Raw genomic sequence first — 21,515 nt, 5'->3', positions numbered from 1 at the left:
TTTTGGGAAACAATGTGTTTTGTGTATTTCTAAATGTTCCCACAAGGCTCAGATTTAAGAGAGGAGAGGGGTGAATCATTTGCTGAGGATGTCTGGTTTTCTCCTCGGACTGCACAAGGTGCCCTGGCACCTCCTGTAGGTGCTGTGAGAGGGGGCAGGCTGGACTGACCCCATCATCAAAGAGTTGATGCCAGTTTGGAAGTGGATGGTACCACCATGCCTTGGTTCTCAGCAGCAAGGGAAGGCTTCCACCATCTTGGCCACAACTTCAAACTCCCTCAGCCTGTCTGTGGAAGAGCATGTGGACTCACATTAAAGATTATCCCCTGAGCTAGATGTAGCTACTTCATGAAAAATAGATTCACTCTCATTTACCTAAGTCCTGGGCTACCACACCTTTGATCTTCTTGTCAGCAGCCCCTTTGCTCCTCTGACAACAGCTTGGTGGTGGCATTGGAGGGCACCTCAAGTCTTTTGGGACTTAGAACTTCATGGCTCACTATGAGGAAAGAGACTATGGAGTGGAGGATCCTGCACTGTGAAGGTCTTCACTCTGCATCCATAAATTAGTTGCCCTCTCCCAAGCTTGTCCAGATGTGTGCCACCTCCATCAGGAGGATGCTGTCAGCCTGGGTGTTCCAGCAGCCCTTCACTGTCATGAAGAGGCACAGAAGGAAAAGCAGTCTGTAAGATAGAGAAGAACACATATCAGGCCTTCACTTTGTGCAATAATCTTGATATTTTGTATGTACTTATTGCTCTGAGTTTGTATCCCTTTCCCACCTGTACTTACACTGTCTTTTTTCTGTGGCTTGTTATTATTTCTATTGAGCAATCTTCAGCCGAGCTGGGAGATCTTGCAGTGACTCACTTACTTGAACATTATTGCCTAGTTCTTTACACAAGACAGATTGGATATGAATGAGATCTCTTGTCCTCATGAGCATTATATTTATTTCACAAGACATTTTCTTCAGAATTCTCCCTGCAATAAATTATGTGGTATATTTATTTTTTCTTCTATATGATAGCTCTGTGTTTTTTTTCCGTTGTTTCTCATTTTTTAGACACTCTTCTTCTATGATCTGCTGTTGTTGTTTTCTGGTTTTTTTCTTCTCACAGTCTCTTAGCTACATCCTTGGGATTTTTTCCCCTGTGCATTTTTTAGCACAGTGCATGTATTTGTTGTAGTCAAAATGAGAGCTTGAGATAAGTATTTAAAGTAACAAAATGATTTCCCTCTTTTATCTTTCAGATCTTATGTAATGACTGGGAAAAAAAAAAAAAAAAAAAAAAGGAAAAAATAAAAGCAGGTAAAATGTTTTAAATGGTGTATAGAACTGTAAGGAATATGCTCATAGGTATAATTTGCTGATCTTCATAATGTTAGCTGAGTGAAAGACTTTGGAGGTGCTTTACTTCTAAAGAATCAGTTACTTGGAGTCTCTTAAAATACAGAGACCTCCATGCACCCTGTGTAATCAAAGGAAAGGTGAATATATTTAGGGTGGATGACAGTGAAATGGGCGTTAAAGATAAAATATTCCATGCTACTTATAGGAGTCCCATCTTAGGACTATATCTCATTGTTAATGTGTCCATCAAAGCATCACTATGTTCCCTGGCTTCTCAATTTTCCTGCCCGCTCTTTCTTCCCCTCTCAACCTTTTTGCTCCCTTGTTGCTTGGTGGAGGTGGCCTAGAAGTCTGGATTTAGCTCAGTTGTGGGGGAGTGCTGGAGGAAAGGATGCTTTGCACTGAAGCTCAAATGTAAGTTATCGAAGGGGTTGCTTTTGAAATCCAGGTACAAACTGGACTTTGAATATCGCTGCTTAGTCCCATTTCTATTCTCCCAGCAACTTGATTATTCAAACAGAAAGGTCTGGTTACTCACTGTTCAGGGCAGACCACTTCTTCTGAGGCAGGTCAAACCTATTTTACCCCAGGTCTGCCAGCTGGTTTTAACTTAAGTAGCATCTCTTTTCTAGTTGACAATATGAATGAGTTGGGAGGACATTTGTCTCTTAGATGTCATATAAAATCTGAGTTGACTTGAAAATGATATTAATTTATTTTAATACATCTTCAAGTAGAAATTCTATTACCAAACTACTCACAAAGGAAGCCTTTAAGGATCTATATATTAAAATACACTGAAAATTAGTCTGTGGAGCAATGTCTGTCCTGGCTGAGACTTGGTGCCCAACAAGTATCACTTGTCAGGAGTATAGCAAGGTGTAAAAGACCTGCCAGATCATTCCTCCAGTTCTTTTGCTGCACTAAGGGTAACTGTTTCACTTTACGGCTGCTTTCACATCTTATATTTAAAAATAGGGCTAAACTTCTTTACCTGGAGTGCAGTAAAACACTAGGATGTGTCATTCAGGGAAGTGGTGGGATTTCTCTCCTTGGTGACTTTCAGGGATCATCTACATAAAACCATCCCCAATCTGATCTGGTGTTGTTGTTAATATAGCTTCAAGAAGCAGGAGGTTGGCCTAGAAACCTCCAGAGGTCTTTCTCAAATGTTTTTTCTATGATCTTACAGTTCTGGTAAGTGTGTTACAGTAAAATAACCAGATGGATTTTGTGAAAGTATAAAACAGATACCCTGAAGGCAGAAAAGAGTATGTGGAGAAGACGACATGGAAGGGGGGGGGAAAGACACTCACTTATTTCCATTTATGAGTTATAGAATCAGGACTCCTATGAGGAGCTGAGAAATTTGTCTTGATTTGGAGATGAGAAAAGCAAACTCTTCTGAGTAGCTTTTCACAGTAAGACTCCATGGCTTGTGATCCTCATCCTGTCTTCAGAAGGATAGACAGTGTTACCAGTGTTGGGGTCAGGCTGGTTCCCGCTCTATCTAATCAGTTTGGTGTACATATCTTTCCAGTAAGGATTAAATATGTCTTGTCTCCTGTGGTTTTATTAAAGGGCAGAGAGGAGGCAAGGAGCCTCTTACTTCTGACAACATTTTCTCTGGTTGCCCGAGGTATCTACTGCTGGGGGAGAGGAAGGGGAGAACAGCTAAATCTCGTTGTTGTTTCCAAGGCTAATGCAAGAGAACTTTGTGGTGAGGCTGGGTTTGTACCTGAGGCTCCCTTCCTCTGTACACAGGGCTAAATCAGCAGGAGAGGGGTGCAGGAATCGTGTTGGAAAGGGGGAGATTGATAGGATGCTCAGCATCCTCACAGGCAATGGTCCTCACAGACCTGGAATGGTTTTGCAGGCAGAAATGCCCAGCTAAGGACACCCCACCCTGGCATGTGTAATGTAGAAGCTTAATTTTATCCTTGGGACAAGCCAGTATCTTCTCTTTATTTCCATGCACATTCCTCCTACTAGATTAGCCCAAACCTGCTGTCACTGAAAGCAGTGTGTGTTTGTGCAAACTCAGACTTCTTGGACTCAGCCAGGGGAAGAGCCAGTTCTGTCTGTTCTGCCAGAAGTCCGTGCACACACAGCTGTGGTGGACATGCTGTGACTTCCCTGGGAAAACAATACACTGAACTTCATATCATTCCTGGTGGGATGTGTTTAAGCAGATCTTTTTTTTTCCCTCCCATTTGGGCTTCTGGTGTAAAGTTTAATCAAGCCTCAGAAATACAAAAATTAAAATTAAAAAGAAAGTTCATTCTCTCGTTGTAAAGCACTTCTTTTCCACTATCTATAAATATTTTTGGCATTTAGTTATAAACCAGAGGGCAAATGGAGTGCTGACACTAGACAAAAACCCTGGACTGTTTTACCTTGTTCTTTCCTTCACTCCTGGTCTGCATCATGCATTCAAATAACTTCCACATTTTTTCCTTTTCTTAGATTGCAGCATTTTCTTGAAGCAGACATTGCTTTGGTGCACTGAATCAAACAAAAGAAGACCAAATGAAACCAAATAGTGCTGAGCACTGGGTCCTTGCTGTTTGGTAGAAGTCATTTCATGATTTTACAGATGCTGAGAGCCTCAACCTTCAGCCTGTGAGGTGTCTTCTGTAATAGGAGAATTTAACAGCTGGCTTTCATAGCCACACTGGTGAGTTTTTAGTGTTTTCTGTGAAGCTCCGTGCTATAACCCTGCAATTACATATTTGCATGCCTACTAAATTAACACGAGAAAGTTAGCTGCAGAAGTGCAAAGGCTGTCACTGCTGCTCTTCCTGGAAATAGGGGAACAATAATTCTAAGGGAGGAAAATTACCTTTCCGTGGTATTGGTTATTTTACCCCACTGCCTTTCATTGCTGGGTGGGCTTTTCCCAGAACAGGACATGCTTGAGGCCCTGGGATGCCTGCAGAGGGCCAGGCAGCAGGCAGGGCCCCCCAGCTCCTGGTGGGGATGCCAGTGACCCACCCTAGCAGCCTTTCCCTCTGGCTTTGAAGCAAGGGTAGCAAGAGGCTCCAAAAAAGATGAGAGCCCCAGCCACGAGTGGGGGGATGGCTCAAGAAATGTTTGGTGGAATATAAGTATTTATTGATTTAAGAACATTCTTTTCTTTTGCCTTGCTTTTGTCTTCTAAGGCAACTTTCTTTTAAATTTATGTCCCACATTGTCACACCAGGAGGAAAATACATGAGAAATGTTTTGTTTTTTCAAATTTATTGCATATTACGTCAGCTGGCATTGTGGACTCACAATATGTAATGCTTCATAAATTATGAAAAATAAATGTTTTATGGGCTTACTATGCACTCTGAAAACTGTTGAGCTGGGGAGACTCACTGACCCCCGTACAAATTAATGTGCACATTATTTTCATTATTGCAGCTCAGATGGGAAGTTTGAACATCTTTATATATTTATTTAAAGGAAAATGAGGACAGAAGTTGCTTGAATGCAGTTAGTCTTTCTGGCAAGAAGCAGGTATCGTTTCACCCAGCTCATAACCTATTGCTTCCCTCACAGTCATTGTTATTCCAGGCCAAAGCTTTCACTCAGAATCAGAACTGCAAGGACTTAGCCTGAACTTCCAGAGGTCATATCCTGCAGTCTTTAGGCAGGCAAACTAAACCTCCAAGTTGGTAGGGTTTGTCTGTGCACGGACTGCAGCGTTTGCAGAAAAGTGGAAAGCAGAAGTCAGGCTCCTGCAGAAGGGAAGATTGTGAAAATTATTTCTGCCCAACTCTCCAGCCCAGCTTTCCCTGAGTTTGATGGAGAGAGACAACCCAAGGAGAGAGCAGCGCATCTCAGCTGTCACGGGCCTGAGCAGAAGCCAAAAGGTAAATCTCAAGGCACCTTATCCAACACAGCAGCCTTCAGCCCTGAGCTGCAGGAGTTGGAGGGAAACTTCCTCACATGCCTGCATGGGAACATGTGTCATCCTGTTTTCTGAGGAGCCAGAGTTCACTCCAACATGTGTTGCATGGGAGGCGTGCATGTTTGGGGGGAAGGGGCATGGGGACATCAGGTATGAGGAACAGCCAAGTGCTCTCAGCTTTTTTTTTCTTTCCTTTTTTTCCCCCACCTCTTTGCACCCAAATATTTCTGTTGCTTGCAGAAGGAGGTCAGGTGTTGTGGCTCTACCCTGGATGGTTTTTATATCGCACAGATCCACCACTGTGTTTCTAATAAAGCCATCAAGAGCAGAACCAGGAGCTCCCTGCATGGGCTTAAGCAATATAAGTCACTGCTTCAGAGCAGTGACTTGGGGGTGGATGGTCTGAAAAACCTTCCAAGTTATTCTCTCCTAATTCAAATCAGCTGAGGCATCAAAATGTCGGGCAGATGAACAAGATCTTTGGGTGGAGCCAGCCTGTTTGCTGCTGCTGGGAGGGCTATTGCAGTCAAAACTTAGATACTTTGGGTTTTTTGATTTATTTTTTTTTTAAATCAGTGATCTTTTCAGAAATTAGCTTTTATGCACATTAAAGGGTATTTCTGTTTGCTTTCTAGTGTAAGAGTTTGTGCTCTAAGTGTCTTAACTTGTGCTAAACTGGATTAAATTATGCTCTTCATCCCAGAAACATACTTTTCATTCTATCCTTTCCTTCTTTGTTTCTCTTCATGTTGCTGTTAAGAATTATTGGATTTAAAGACTGGCTGAAGGACAGCAATTATTCCCGTCACTTGGCTGGGACGCAGTGAAGATTATTTTCTTGGCAGCTGTATTCTCTCAGAATTATTGCCTCCAGTCGTGCTAACCTTGGGGGACTGCGTGATGGTAAGATGCAGTAAAACAGATAAAATAAAGTGCACCCCAACTTCGTATTTTCTTTTTATTTTTTGCAGCGATTTTGATAGTTGAAAAGAATCCCTGCCTTAGCATCCTGCATCCAGTGGAGGGCAGTTAAGTACCACGATATGGAGTGGTGCTGAGGAACCAAACCGTGCTGTAACACTCTCAAGGAGGCAACCGATGTCTGAAATTAACTGTTCTTAAGCTGTGTGAAATACCACTTAGAAATACCTGAAGAATCAAAAAAGGAATAAATGGAAAGCTTTTCAACTTAAACTGCTTTTGAAACTGCTTTGATAGTAGAGCACGAGCAGATTGAAAAGTTTCTTCAGCTGTTGAGGGGAAAAGTGAGCCGTATCCATATACAAAAGTTTCAAGTATTTCCTTTTTTTATGTTAATCAGAATTCCTGGTATATGGATGCTAATAAAAAAGAAGTTCCTGATTTTCCTTTTGCTTCCTGACCTCAATAGGTTTTAATACTATACTCATCATTTCAGCATGAAGATTAATTCTTAAAGGCAAACGTTCCTGTCTTTGTATCTCAGCTGTACCAGAAAGAAAAAGAACGTTCTCAGGGAGTGGGATAACAATATAAGTATAGCTATAATTGAAAGTGGGACTAGTTTTGAAATGTTTCTCTACAAGAAATGTTTAAAACAAACATTCCAATCAGAAACAGAAACCTAACCATGTTCCTCTTAAAAACAGGTCCCTCCAACCCCTCCGATTTATAGTACATACCCTTGAGCTATTACAGTCCAGAGAAATCTGAAATAAAAACCACACTGTTTTCTGGGTCTGATCATGCATCACTCAGTCAAAAAAAAAAAAAAAAGAACGAAAAAAAAATTTTGGGCCTCCCAAGAAATACAAGGTTTAGGCCTTCCTGACACATGTTGTTTCTTTTTAAAGAAAATAGTCTAGTGTGTCTTTACTGCAAATGCACCATTTTCGTTTCATTTGCTGTAAAAGGAATCACAGGTTGATTGAAACAGAAAGCTTTAAAAACATTTGCAATTGCAGTTACACATAAATATTATTACGGCCAGTATCCTAGTTATTTTTCCCATTAGTAGGGTTATTTACTTTTCAAATTTTATTTGCTCCCCATCGCTCGCCTCATGCTGCTGTGGTACAAGATCAGGCACAAAGAACTGCTTACACTGAAAGTTAAGTTTCTGTAAGTCACTATTTTTAAATGGTTGCTTTTATGTTTACTGCTGAAGGATCTTGAGCACTCCTGCCAGAAAAGAAAGTATTTATTATCTCTCTTTTACAGATGAGGAAACTGAGACACTGTGAAATTAAAAGCTTGGGGAAATTAGTACACAGTAAATTACGGTGTGAATTTACTGTGTCCTAACCACCCTGCACAAACTCCTTATGCAGGCTGGCAAAGAAAAAGGATTAAACTCCCTTAAATTATCTCATGTTTGCCATGGACAGACAGTTACCATGGATCAACTGACATGCAGCAACTTCTTAACCTGGAGTGAGTCGTTCATGCAGCAAATCCCCTCGGAGGAGAGCAGCAGATCCACGGGGCACTGTGCTGAGCAGCTAATCCACTGCAGCTTTATGCAAGGGTTTATTAGTCACTAATTTCCCCAGCTGACCAGATCCTATGTGGTTTACTGGAAAATCACAAAAGGAAATTTCTGGCATAGCTGAGTACCCCTGCAGCCTCAAAAGCATCTGCTGTGAGTAAAAAGTGAAATACCAGGGAAAAAAATCAAAACTTCGTCCTTTTTGAAGGATGGAGCATCTGCAGGATGTATCCAGGCAGTGAATGGGTTAAACTGATGAAATAGAGTGGAGAAACCATAAGGTGAGCCCTACCATTTGAGAACCACCCTAATGCCTGGAGGATTTTGGTATTAAAACTTCTCCCAGCATAGTGACAGCACCTTACAGCCCAGCCCAGCAACCCTGCTGGACTTTGCTCTGCAAAGCCACCCAGTGTCCCTCTGTCCTGGGAACACCCCCAGACACTTCTTCTGGGTCAGATTCACAAGTGGGTGTGCAGGGCACCCTGCCTGCATGGTAACCTGCTTGCCAAGTTTCTTTCCATCTCCTCGGTGCCATTTATGGAGAACAGAGCCATTGGCTGTGACCACCACATCCCTGATCACCATTCCCCAGCCCCAACGGTGACCTTGAGGCTCAGGAGGCTCCAGGAGTGACCTCCTTGCCCCGCAGCAGGCTGCAGGGTTGATGTTGAAATGACTTTGGCAGGAGCACTTTCCATTGTGTCTGACCCAAGCTGGAGAGATGAGCATGTAGGGAGCTTAGACAGGGGTTGGCTGATGGGAAGACAATTACTGACAAGCTCATTCCACTAATAAACAAAGACATAAATGATGATGCTATAAAGAAGGAGCGGGGATCTCTGGAGAAAGCCCTAGAGAGACCTAGGAAGGAGAAGAGATATTTAGACGACAGTTTTACATTGCACTGCTTTGTAAAATATGTTCTATTTTAGCTCCAAGATTGAGTCCAGTTAGAGCTGCATCAGGGCTTAGGAAACAGTGAGTATTTTAATGCCCTGTGAAGAGGAATAGCTGATAACTAGTGCATTTAAATGTGAAAAGCAGAACTTTTCTCTGGGGGATGTATTATTACTTTTTTTTTTTTTTTTTTTTTTTTTTTTTTTTTTTTTTTTATGGATTTAGTCTTCGTAGTTTACATTGCAGCTATAGCATTCCACTGGCAGTCATTTATCTAATGACTTACATCTTTCAGGCTGTGGAAAATGCAGGATGACAGAGAGAGAGAGAACGTGGTGGTAGTGGTGAAGTTCTTTTTAATTTGCATTTCTGGGCTGAACCTAGGATCAGAAACATAGAGAAATTAACACCTTGCTCACATCCCTCCACTATCTTATTTCCAGAGCATTACAATATGAAAACAATGGGATTAGGGCACTATATACTTCAATCCCTCTCACCCCTGATCCCTGAAATAAGTCTCAATGGAGCTGGATTTGCTTCTGCTATAGCTGGAATTAAGACAAAGGGCTGTGTTTGAGATTTTAATTTTTTTTTTTTTTTTTTGCCCTGTAAGGCTAAATCTCAGGAAATGCATGTTTGTGTTAGAGAAATGGCTTGCATGTCACATGACAACCACCTTTTTTTAGAGTTAAACTGGATTCATGGGGTGCTAATGTAAAAGAAAAAAGCTTCCCAGGTAAAATTAACCTGTGGAATGTCCTTGCACAAGATATTTTTGAAGCACTGGCACTAATGCCATCTGTCTTCATAACTCAGGACATCAGTGGCCTACTAGCTGAGATGAAGAAGCAATCTACTTGTTCCTTCATGATGTGACTCTGCTGAATTAATTAAGAGGTCATGGTGGATTTTGTAGTAATGGTTACTGTTGGAGTTGGATGAAGTTTTGACTTTGTTGGGAAAATTCACAGTTATTTTCAGAAATAAGCAAGAGGATGTAGCACAAGGCTCATGGAGACAACATCCCAGGCTGTAACTGTGTGGAATGAGGAGAAGAAGGTCTGCAGCCACCAGAGAGGTTGGTGATGGAGCAAGGTAGGTGGTAGCAGGGGTTTGGCCATATTATTCAGCTCTGAAAAAAACTGGATGTTACTCAGGTGGTGGACAAGTAGCCACCCTGGCACTGTGTGAAAGTGGTGGGAGGTGATGCTGGAGGGGGAGAATGAGCAAACATGGAAGGATTTTGTTGTCAAAGCAGAGGACTTAGATTCAAAAGTAATTGACACAAGGAGATTGCTTTGGCTCATAGTCCAGACAAGGACTCTGTTCCAATAAATTAGGCCACCTCCTGATACAAACAAACATCTCCATGCATGTTACCAGCTCTATCCAAGGGCATGAAGACCATAGCTACCACTCTGCTGCCAACCTGGCCAAACAGCAGGTTTTTTTAAATTTCAGCTCTCAGGAATATTAATACAAGTAAACGATTTTAGCCTTTGTGGATCTGCTTAGAGCAGGATGCTAATAATGCCTTATGAGGCTGCTACACAGTTCAATCAATATTTTGATTTTTCTGCCCTAAAGCTGCCACAAACATGAACCTCAGACTAAACCAGCTGAGCAAGGAGCTGGCTGCAGAGACATGTGGAGACAGAGAAATGTGGGAGGTGGAGATACATTGCGACTTCTAGGAAACTTGGGCACAGACTGCTCCTGCTGAGCCACATCCACCACAGCCACTGCCACATCCCACTGAACCCACAGATGCTTCTCAGTCCCTGGTACTGGTTATTTATTAATTTCTGGGTCACTTACAGAAAGATTCAGGTTTGAAAAAGGGAAAAAGTGATTTGGCATCCTTTGACAGAGGGAGCTGATTTTCATTTGAGCCAGAATGGCTCATTTTTACCTTTTTAGCTCCTGGAAGAGTAAAAAGTGAGAGGTCAAACCTGCATCACCATGACAACCCCTGCAGCGAGAGTTTTTGAGCAGAGGAAGGGAAGTGATAATGGAGCTGAAGTTTCTGCCCATTCTCCTAGTCACTGGGCTTTTTGGGTTTTTTCCCTTGTTTCTTTTCTTTAGGCCCTGTAAGATGTGGCATCATGCATTTTTTCAGGGGTTGAAGAATAACACTGGCCCATTTACAGCACCATCAAAAAAAAAAATTGTACTAAAAAAAGGAATCCAAATTGAATGGAGGGTCTAAGGAGATACACTCAGGAGGGGCTGCAAGAGGGACTGGGAGCTTATTTAAGATGCTGAGCTCATGTCCTAGTGTCCTGGACCTGCAGAAGACAGAATGTGTAGCAAAACATTGTGGATAGCTGAGGTTACAGCTACTGAGCAATACCAACTCAAACTGAAGCCAAACAACAGTGCCTTCAAATCTCTTCAACCCATAAACTGAGCCTAGGCCAGGCTAAAACAAGCAAGAGATAAAATTCTTTATTTTTCTAACATCTGTGTTTAATCTAGGTCTCTGCTAGATCTTGTCTTTCTATAGGATGAGAAGACCTCTCAGACTGGAATACATCTCCTTTGTCATGCAAATGTAGCATCTAGAATAGGTTGTCCTTCAAAACAAATCCAGAGCATCCAGATGTTGTCTTTATACCTCTCCAGAAGTTTTGCAATATCCTTTTTTTACCTAAATCTGATGCTCTGGTTGTTGTTACAACAAAAATTGAAATGGAACAAGAAATACTAACTCACATACTAGTGTCAGAGAAATGAATTCAGCTGGAAGATTTTGCCAGAGTTTGACTTAGGCAGAGAAAAGTCAGAGTTAACACTGAAAAAGTTTTGAATAGCTATAAAATCCAGAGTTGGAGTTGTTCTCTGTGCCCAAAGGATTAGGTTATTAAAGCTTTTGCAGTGGGTCTGAATTGTTCCATTTTTGCTAGTGAAGGGTTTCTCATATCTTCTCCCAAAGTGGTGGACATGTCCCTCATGTCAGTGTGAAGCTCCATAACCCATTATCCAGATGAGCACAGCTATGGTCTGTCTACCACCAGATTTGAAACAATAGCTGTATCAACACATCCACCCAGCAAGAAAGCGGAGCTGGGCTATTGGGATCAGCCTGCAGATAAATCAGAGTAAATCTGAGTGATAGTGATACGCTGTTGCAATAATAATTCACTCCTCATGCTGATTTTGAAGAGGAAGCCAATTCAGAGTTTCACAAGCATGAGGGCCAGAATAGAGCCCTGTGGGACAGTATGAAAGAGAAGAAACAGCTCATATGGAAAAAAAGTGTAGGTTATCAATTGTGTAGCATACAGACCTGGCAGAAAGCAGACGAGATAATTTCTGGAAAGGCTTTGGATTATAATCTGTGCTTCAGACAACTGATTTATTAACTGCTGGCCTCTTACATTTTAATCAGCCAATCTGAAACATAAGGTTACATATGAAGCCCCTCTATGCGAGAGGATTGCAGCAACAATAATTTAAACAGGATGTTAGAGTGTGACGGAAAATGCAATTCCATCCTTACAGCAATGGGTCAGAAATCTCAACTTTCTTCTTCCTGAAGTGGGTCTGGGCTCTCTTGGGTCAGGCTTGAACTTTAAGGATTGTCTCAGAGAGGGGCTGATTGCCTGTCTGCTGATGCAGCTCACAACAAACTCTTTTTGGGAACTTGTTCTTTGAGGACAAAATAATAAAATCCAGTCACAGTAACATCAGACCATTTGGAGGTCTCAATTACATTTATTTGATTTTTAATTGTCACTGCAAATCCACTCAGCAATTTCCAGTCCCAGTAGGGTCAGTGAAACTTGACGCTGTTTTAAATTCACTGATATCTCTTTGATAAACAGATACATCTCACTGTGGAAATGCCTGGAAAAAAAAAAAAAAAAATGCAGCCATTCCTCCTCCCCTCCCAAGAAAAATCAAGTGTCAGAGATTTATTTTATAATTTGCTTGCGTAGTATTTGGACATGAATGATACCTGGCAATTATTCGGTCATTGAAATGTTGTCTTTAACACTGCAGGTAATTCTGCTGGAGCCTTTTAGTTTTAAGCAAAATCTTTTCCACAGCAACAAAGTGCTCAGTCTCAAGAAGAAAATCAGCCTAGAGAAGACCTATGGCCTCACACAGCAAGTGCGAAACAGCACGAGCTCTGTAAGAACTTGCTACGGTACCACCTGACGCTTGGGAGAAGAAAACCACCAGCCAGCAATGCATTTTTCTCTCCAGAGCTGTTCCAGCACACCTTTCATCCATGAACGATGCTGGCATGGTGAGCAAATATTGCTGTCCACGGGTTAAAGTTCAAATGCATCACTTGAGTAGATGAGGAGTTGAACCAACTCAGAATGACTGGTCATTTCCTTTGGGGAGTGGTGACCGCGGGGTGGGGTGGGGAGAGATGTGGGTGTGTGGAGTAGGATGCAGACAGTCACAGCCCTTGTATAGCAATTACCATAAAGATTAAATAAATACAATAGCCTAATTTCACATGGAAGTACACTTTTAATTAAGTCTCTGCAGAACAATGAGCTGCTTCCATAAGAGCTGTGAAAATCATCACTAGGGACTGTCCAGAGGAAGAGAGAAACAAACAAGAGAAGGTCTCTTTGTATAGAAAATATGTACAGGAAGTATTTTGAAAAGCTGTTCCCAGTCAATTTACCCAGAATGAATTAATAAGGAACTCCAGTCTTTTGCTCTGTTTTTATAGAAGCTCCATATTCCAGAGCCTCATGGTGCTCACCAGGCTGAGGGAAACACAATTCTTTTGCAGAGTGATTGTAAGAGCATTGCAGTGTATTTATTGTGTGTGATGTGCACCAGTGGGCTTAGCTAGGCTGAAATGCAGTTGCTTCTGGGCTGGAAACCCCTGTACAAGATAAACTCCAGGTGTAAGTGGAAAAAACCACAACCAACTGTTCTTCTAATGAAGTTCATGTTGCATTCCTTATGTCAACAAGGTGGGTCAGGTATGGAGATCAGTAGGAGAAGCTACGACAGCATCCTTTATAAAACTTCCCTTTTCTCAAAATATATTTCCCATTATTTTCTTTATCTTTCTGTATGCTCAGAGTTCCTAATGCACAAGAAGTACTGCATGAAAATGAACAAATTCATGGTTAACATTTCTGCAAATTTCTGGATGCACTGCTTGGGCACAGGTAGGCTTGGTCAAGTTCATTGTTGTTTTCTTCCTGAGACTGAGATGTCCAACAGAAAACAGTTCAGTTGCTCACTTCAAGCAGCCATCCTACAATCTGTGACAACTTTGAGCTCGGTAACACCTCCAAAACAGATACCTTCATTGCAAAGACAGAGTTGAGATGTTGCCTAAGCCCCAGCCCGATACACATCTTCCCAGAGTGGAAGGAACCACTTGGTGTTTCTGAGCATGATTCTGCCTTGAAGCTTGGATGAGCAGTGAGTATAAATTACCAATAGTCTGTTTCTTTTTGACCCTATATTTTTTTTTAAATATAATTTTTACTTTTTAAATATTTTATGTCTTTACAGAGTACCAACTGGTAGCTTTCAGCTCTGTAAAGCTCAGGCAGGTTGGACCAAGAACGAAATCACCTGATGCTCATTTTATATCAAGGTAGTGGTAACTTTTGGTCAGGCACTGGCTTTGTTTGCTTTTATGGTTTTTTTGCAGTGAGGTAATGTAGCTGGGCCCAGATCCATGGCTGTTGTCATGGGCATGACTGCACTGCAACCAGAAAATCATTACAACCAGAAAATCAGCTCTCAGTATGGGCGAATTTCTGATGTCTGTTGGAAAGCAAGTTGAAGCTCTTGTGGAAGTTTAATCGAAATCTGAATACGTGTGACTGAAATTGGCTCTCTGTGATTATTTATACATGTAAATCTCTGTTTCTCACAAGTTCCCAGAAATCAAAGGCCAGCCTTGTATGATCGTTTTTTAAAGGAGTAAATATTTGTTGAAAATTCTTTGTTGTATTAATTTGACTCTGACTTCTCTCAGCCAGCCCTGAGAGGCTGTGAGAGACTCCTGGTGTGCAACAATCAGCCTAGGGAAGAGGGACCAAAATAGCTGATTACTTAGTCTGTAACATGTTGTTCTCACAATGAACCCCAAACTTTGCACAGAGCCAGGAAAAGCTCTTAGCATAGCTTGTTTTCCCCAAACATCTGCATACCCAGCTAAAATCTTCCAAGAATTATTCTTATTTCAACACTAGGTATATCAGGTACAGGCATTTTAAGCAGGAGGCACTTTAAGCAGTGCTTCAAGTTTCCACGTGCTTCCTAACCCCTGCTTGAAAGCACATCTGCCAATGAGTGGTTTATAACTTGAAAGTCAGCCACCAATATTTTTTTTTTTAAATGCGGTATAATGTTGTCAGGCCATTTTGCTGACCTTTTTTCTCTTCTTTCTTTTTTTTTTTTTTTCTTTTTTTTTCTTTTTTTTTTTTTTTCTTTTTGGTAACCCTTTTACCTTCTTTTTCCCCACTCAGACCCATTAGCAGGATGTTGTGCAATATGGTGCTTGTCATCTGTTTCAAAGACACAGTGATGAGATACAGGTATGCCAGATGGATAAACCTAGTGTGACTAATTATTGTGTATTTGCCTTTAATTATTATCATTTATTACCAGAGAAAAGACAATAGAGGTTCCCAGACTTGGAAGGGAATGTCGGCAGAAGGGGAATTTTTTTTTAATTTTTAATATTTTTTTTTTCCCAAGAGTCTGGCTCATCAGCAAGATAAGTTTTCTTCCTGGGGAGAAATACAAGCAAACATCAAGACAAGAAGAGTCAACACAACCCAAGCAATACTCTCCTTTCCTTGACACATACTGGAGGATCAGATAATTCCCAGGTAATAAATAGTTTCTTTATAATTATAGAACAACTGTTCTCTTGCCTGAATGTCCATGCAGGACATAATGGATGTGCAGATATACTTCAGTCATCTCTGTGGGTATCCACTAGGGGCTACAGGGGAGACTTCTGTCTTCTCTCTGGTCTGGTCCTGCCAGATGTGTACAGCCCTGGCTCTGCCTTTTTGAGGACAGAGGAAGAAAGGGGAGTGATCTGGCATGGGTATAAACAGGCACTCAGGTGAATAGGAGGTGAGGTTTTCAGTTGATCTATAAGCCAGCTGCACCTTCCCTTCTCCATGGAGAGGTGAAACCTGAGGTCCCTGAGCAACAGTTTTTGAGCAAATTAGGCTCAAGGTGGCAAATGCTGTCACAGGTTTCTGTGCCACCAGGCTGAGACCTTGAGCTTTTGAAGGCAATTTGCCTTCTTTGACCTTTACATGCAGGATTTCTATACTGTTTGGCATAGGCAAAGATCGTCTTATAGGTATTAAAACCTTATTTTCAATTGATTTTCTCACACACTTTATGAACATATGTTGTTATAAACCAAACATTTTAAAACAAAGGAGATATTTCTGTTGCATGTAATGTTACTGCTGTGGTCCTAAAAGCTGCTTTCAGTTTATAGCTGAATCAGCTACAGTTTACAAGGGCAAAAAGGATTATGATGGCTCACAAGTCCGATCTTCTTGCTTATGGGACACAGCACTTTAATTTGGGAGCAGCCGCACTGATTTGCTAAACAGATTGAGGAAGAGCTTCAGGTTTAGGCTTTAAAATTCATAAGGATCTGATTTAGTACATTTTACACTGATATTTTAGCGTATGTGCTCCATGGCTAAATTGCATCATAACCCAAAAGACCAGTGATATACCAGAAGCTATCATAGATAACACAAAACATCATCAACGTTGCCAGGCTGCTGAAATATTTCTATATTTAGTATTTGTCAGGCAAATACATGCAAAGGCATTTAAAAAAAACCCCAAAGTCCGTACATGGACAATTAGCAAACAGGAGAAAAGGCTAAATTTGCCACTGTTTGCTCTGAATAGGTTGCCCAGATTACCAACCAGTTTTGTTTTGGACAGAAATATTTTCCATTGTGGAGTCTGCTAAAGTCATAAAAGTACTATTCCTTTGGCCTTGGGATGGGCTGAAGAGCTGGGTTGTATTTTGGGATTGACAGTTCTGACCATTTCCCCTTAACCTATTTAAACACAGTTTGATTGGGACTTGACTATGCACTTAATAGGCTGTGATTGCCTTGATAGCAGCCATCTACTTTTAAACCAAATGCAATGTCATTATTATAGATCAAGACAAAACTGCTCATGATGACCAAAAAATATTGCATTAAGTTGGCAGACTGAGAATTAAACATGCAGAATCAGCCTAATGAAATAACTTGCCTTTGGTTGCAAGGGCTTTCATCAATGTTAAGAAGATTTAAAGCTAATCTGACTTGGAGCTTATTTAGTCCATTTATTTTTCAGGAAATATTTTTGGCTTTATTTTTCTTTTCAGCAGCATTATTCAGTCTTGACAATTTTTATTTTGTTAATATTTTTGTTTGTTGACTAAACGGGAAATCAATTCAGAACCATTCTTCAGTAGAAATGAAATGAAATGCCCTGTAATCCAATTTCGATCAAAATTTGCCTTGGCTTTTCAGGGACCAACCCTCCTGTGTAGTTATCTCCACACTGCACAGAGTTGGTAATAAAGCAAAGTAAAGCTCACATTCTTTTCCCAGTCCATGTGGTGGGAACAGGGATAATTCAGCTGGAGAACAATGTGCTGTTCCCTCAGCTTGTTGCAAAGCAGCGGAATGGAGAGATGATTTATCCCTGCACTCCTACTTTTGTTTTTACAGATCTGAAGTAAACCTTTCTTACCATCTCTTGTGGGTGGTTCTCTTCCCTGGAAACCTTCCCTTCTCCCTCTCCTGATGCCTTGTTTTTGCAGGAGATAGCTCATTACTGCAGCACCTTTCCCAAAAGCAGTCTTGAGAAGGAGAGGCATATTCAGCTGTCCTCACAGACCTATTTTACAGATCCTCTGCCTTCCACCTCAGTGTCCATTGCCTCTTGGTTATACACTGAAAAAGGAGCCAAAATTCATCACAGAAATGCAATCCCTTTCCAAATAGTGACTGCACAAACAGGCCTCGGGTGTCTTATATGGTGCACAGAGGTATTCAGTCTTCCAGGTGTTTTTGCTTTATGATGGCTTCAGTGATTCCAGCTAAGTTCCAAACTGGTTTTTACTGAAGAATCAATAAATACCTCATGGAAGCCTTGCACATCTCTTGTGCAACATAGCAAAATGGGTGGCTTTGAAATGGTTGTTTGCAGTCAAGCATAGCTGCTCCATTCCTCCTATAAATGTCCTTCTTCCTTCCTTCCTTCCTTCCTTCTTCATTTCCTCACCAGCTCCTCGTAACTATGGGAGAAGCTTTTCTCCATGTTCATTTTTCTCAGCCATCAGTTTACTTCTCTCCATTCTCAGAGTTCCTGAGTGTGTTTATGTTCCTTGCTGCTCGCAGTGGTCGTGTATTGATGCTGCTTCAGGTAGATAAGCAATGGAGAGAAAATAAATGGGTTGAGGAACTCTGGGGACAATAGTGGGAGTTGTAAGTGGGGGTACAGGCAATAGTGAACAAGAATGGGAGGAGGGGAATTTGGTCTTCTCTCTCATGCTAATGGAATGTGACTATTAGAGAACTTCCTTTTCTTCAAATTCACACTGAATGCTATAAAATACATACATTTCTGCAGAAGTATCAAAGTATTCTATAGAAATAATGCCAGTGCCTCCAGTTTAGAGTATTAATGTGTCTTATGATTACAAATACATGATGCTAGTTGTCCCCACATGGAAAAATTAGGAGAGCTTACATGTCAGTATGGGATGTGATTAAATGCAACTCTCTGGATTTTTTCCTTGGTGGCAGAAAGCAGCCATGTGCCTAAGAATATGAACTTTTAAAAGAGACTGGGTAATCTTTCCAAGGTACCTTTATTTTCAGATACCTCTGTTTGTTACCTGCTTGTTTGTATCTGTTCTTCTCATTATATCTTTCAGTTTCTTGAAGCTTCACCCTTTTTGTTTTCCTCACTCTCTAACCTCTTTTCCTTTCTCTCTAAAAATCCGCCTGCTGGTATTTTCCATGAATCCATCTGCATTGAATTATTTATGGATACAATAAAGTCCCCTTTTGTCTTATGTTTATTTTCTCTAATAACAAGAAACATGGGGAAAATGTTCCAAAGAACCGAAAAAGGACTTGACTTTTCCTGGACTCCAGGCAACGGTAGTTAAAAAGCACAAAACAAGCTGCAAGATGTTCGTAAGATGCCTTCTAAAAATAATAATCTTACTACATTGCTATCTAATGTGGTTTCTGCATTCGTTATATTTCCCATATCTGAGCCTTGGTTCTGATGCTGCCATGTCACCCTAAAGGACAATGAGTCACTCTATAGGCACCCAGGGCCAATGAGCACATGGGTTACTGCTGGTGGAGCTGGTTCTCTGCTACCTGTTTTCTTTGTCTTGTTTTAAATAGGTCTTGGAAATCTCTTCCACTGGTCATTCCTGACCTGTGGGTTTATCTTGTATACAGTAAAAAAAAGACCAAACAATATATCCTAATGAGTCAGTACTAGTTCTTTGTTACCTTTTACTACTTGTTTGAGTTTTATTTTCATTATGATTTAAAGGCTTTCCCCATCTCCTTTTCCAGTGGAGGATTTATGCTGCTTATTTTCTTCTTTGTTCCCTTCCATTATACAACTCATGCAAGAATTTCCCCTTGAACACTTTCCAGCTCCCCACACCCCATGCCTCACCCCCTCTGTGTCCTCCTCCTCCTTTACACAGCTCAGTTCTCTGCTGTGTTTCCTGCACTGCCTACACTAATTGCACTTAGCATGGATGTGGTGGGGAAGAGTATGGAAAGGGAGAAGGTAAAGAAAAGACTTTTGAGGAATCTGGGTGAGTTAAAACTGGAGACTCCTCTGCATGGAAAAGTGGAAGTCATAAAACATGCAACAGAGGGAAGGGGAGGAAGGAACCAGAATAAAAACCAGGGCAAGGGTGGCCAGGGACAACCTCAGGGTGGGGGTGTGTTGGTTCTGAACAAGGAGGGACCTGGAAGCGGCAGAGATGGGACCTCAGGAGACTCAATCTTTGCTCTCCATTCCACTCACCTGCTGCAGAAGCAGGAGGATAAAGCTCATGGAAATCTCCTTGCCACCTCTCCTGGCAGATGGTTGTTCAGCATATCGGGTTGGAATTTTTGTTTGGTTTTGGTTTTGTTTGTTCCATTCTCTATTCCCCTTCCCTTGACCACTTGTACTATTGCAATTGCTTGTCTAAAAAAGTCTTCACTGCCTTTGCCCTCAATCTAGTTCTGAAACCACAGAAATAAGTAGGATGCTGACACCAAAGCAATGATGTGCTGAACACACCAGGGCTGCTCCTGCAGGCTGAGGATGAAATCTGCCTGCAGGACTAGCAAAGTTCAGTCCCTGTGCTCCCAACTCTGTGTTAAGGCTCTGAACACTGCCTCTACCTCAGAGCGGCTTTTAAGGCTGAGTATTTGCCTCAGAAAGAACACACACCATCAAATACTGTAATTAACAAACAAGCCCTTAGAGACTGGCAGCTCCCCAAATCAGCATTCTCTGAAATTTCCCTCATGTGGATTCAAAGGTACCTGGAAGCTGAACAGTTGAGCTAGAAAAACAGCACATCTGTGGCATGTGCTTACTTATTTATTTATATATTTTCCAATCTCACACCTGCCTACTTTAGCTGATCTCTAGCTATCAAATTGTGATGGAGAAAAAGTAATAAAACACCCATAGGGTAGATAATCCTGCATGAAGTTCTCCCATAGCTCAGCCAGCCATAGAAGATGCACAATTAAATTAGAAGAAATACAAAGTTTTCCTCTCTTCACCTTGCATCTTTTTTCCCCTTCTCTTCCGTGAATTTCATATATCCCCATATATATAAAAATAAATACCCACGCATGCGCATACACACGTACACACACACAAACCCACCCCTCCCCTTTCCAATCCTTCCTTTAAGGTTTAATTTAACAATAACATTTGCGATCGGGGTCCTGAGCATCTCAAGGGCATTGCGCTTGAAATTGCACACACTCCGCACCATTTATCATAGCCTGACATGTGTCATGTTCCAGACTGCAGCTCCAAGAGGTTACAGCTCACGACTGCTCCTTTGTTGATCAGCTGCCGAGACAACTGAGGCACCTTTCTTTCTTTTTTTCTTTCTTTCCTTCTTTCATTTTTTTTTTTTATTAAAGCTGCACTGTCCTTTTTTTTCAGAGAGTTCATTCTGACACAATAGAAAAAGAAAATGAAATCTTCTCCGCTCTCTGCAGTCTCCCCACCTGATCTTCATCAGCACCAATTCACATCATATTTACCTTCAGTTTGATAGGAGAGCCTGGGCTGGTTAATATTACTGCTTAATATTGACTGTAAGATGGATAAACTGTTTTCAAGGTAGTTCTCTGCTTGAGGAGAAGAACAGGGTGTGTTAACTGCTAAGGATATTGGGGACAGTGGTGAGAGAGTCCCCGAGTGCTTTACTGTGACAAAATCCCTGCTTGCCAAGGCAGTGAGCTCCTTCCCTTGCTGAGCTTCAGTCCTGCAGCTTTGGGGAAACGAATTTTCTCTCCTCCAGAGCTTCTGTTTCATTTACTTCCACCCCTACTCTCTCGCATCCTTGGTGCTTTGCAGAGTTCTTGCTGGGTGCAGGGCACCTGAAACCTGTGTGTATCTTTGCAGAGGTGGTCTGTACAGCAAGCTAACAAACCAGGCTGTTTATAAAGCATATTGGCAAGAACCATCGAACTGTATTAATACATCACTTGTGGATCTTATTTCTGCCAGTCTTCATCCTGCCAATCAATGTTTGTACAGGGTATGGGCAAGGGTGTTGTTGCAACTTAATGTGCAAAGGATGCAAGGTGCTATTGATAGGAAGAAATGGGGCTTGATTTCTGCTCTGAGCAAA

The 21,515-nt window shown here is 41.4% G+C and overlaps 2 long non-coding RNA genes across 3 annotated transcripts in view; one reads left to right on the top strand and one right to left on the bottom strand.

Annotated features, from left to right (window-relative positions):
* The window catches only part of LOC139800807 (uncharacterized), a 369,707-nt gene that overhangs the window by 318,031 nt on the left and 30,161 nt on the right, over positions 1–21,515 (bottom strand). The window contains exon 1 of one of the 2 annotated variants that reach the window (XR_011727955.1): positions 8,796–8,838. The exons of the other annotated variant lie outside the window; for it this stretch is intronic. This is a non-coding gene — a long non-coding RNA (uncharacterized lncRNA). Of the gene's footprint in view, positions 1–8,795; positions 8,839–21,515 lie in introns of those variants that run through there. 2 annotated transcript variants of the gene reach the window in all.
* LOC139800806 (uncharacterized) lies at positions 3,826–6,696 on the top strand. The gene is made up of 3 exons (XR_011727953.1): positions 3,826–4,032; positions 5,127–5,215; positions 6,225–6,696. It is a non-coding gene; the product is annotated as an uncharacterized lncRNA (long non-coding RNA).

Source organism: Heliangelus exortis, chromosome 11, assembly GCF_036169615.1.
Source record: "Heliangelus exortis chromosome 11, bHelExo1.hap1, whole genome shotgun sequence".
NCBI classification, from domain to species: Eukaryota; Metazoa; Chordata; class Aves; order Apodiformes; family Trochilidae; genus Heliangelus; species Heliangelus exortis.
This window is presented reverse-complemented; position numbering and strand designations above follow the sequence as displayed.